Here is a 610-nt window from a genome sequence, read left to right as displayed (position 1 = left end):
CAATGGGGGTGGGGGAAGCAATCTGATTAAAACATACATAGAGAAATTGCAAATTTTTTTCCCAAAGGAGACATACAAATGGCGAACAGGTACATGAAAAGGTGCTCACCACTCAGATCATTAGGAAAATGCAAGCCCAAACCACAATGAGATAACACGTCACACCTGTTAGAATAACTATTATCAAAAAGAAAAAGATAACAGGTGTTGGCAAGGCTATGAAGGAAAGGAAACCCTTGTATACTGCTGGTAGGAATGTAAATTGGTGGAGCCACTATGGAAATAGCATGGACGATCCTCAAAAAATTAAAAATAGGACTCCCATACCATCCAGCAGCCTCACTTCTGCATATTTATCTGAAAGAAACAAAAAAACACCATTTCAAAAACATAACCTCTGTGTTCATTGCAGCATTATTTACGATAGTCAAGACATGGAAACAATCCAAGTGTCCACTGACAGATAAATGGATGAAGATGTGGTGTAAAGAATGGACTATTCAGCCATTTGTAACAATGGGGGTAGACCTTCAGGGCATTATGCTAAGTGAAATAAGTCAGAGAAAGACAAATACTGTACAATCTCCTTTTAAGTGGAATCTTTAAAAAA

The sequence above is a fragment of the Mustela erminea genome, chromosome 21 (genome assembly GCF_009829155.1).
Source record: "Mustela erminea isolate mMusErm1 chromosome 21, mMusErm1.Pri, whole genome shotgun sequence".
Lineage (NCBI taxonomy): Eukaryota > Metazoa > Chordata > Mammalia > Carnivora > Mustelidae > Mustela > Mustela erminea.
The sequence above is the reverse complement of the archived record's forward strand: the minus strand, read 5'-3'. Positions refer to the sequence as shown.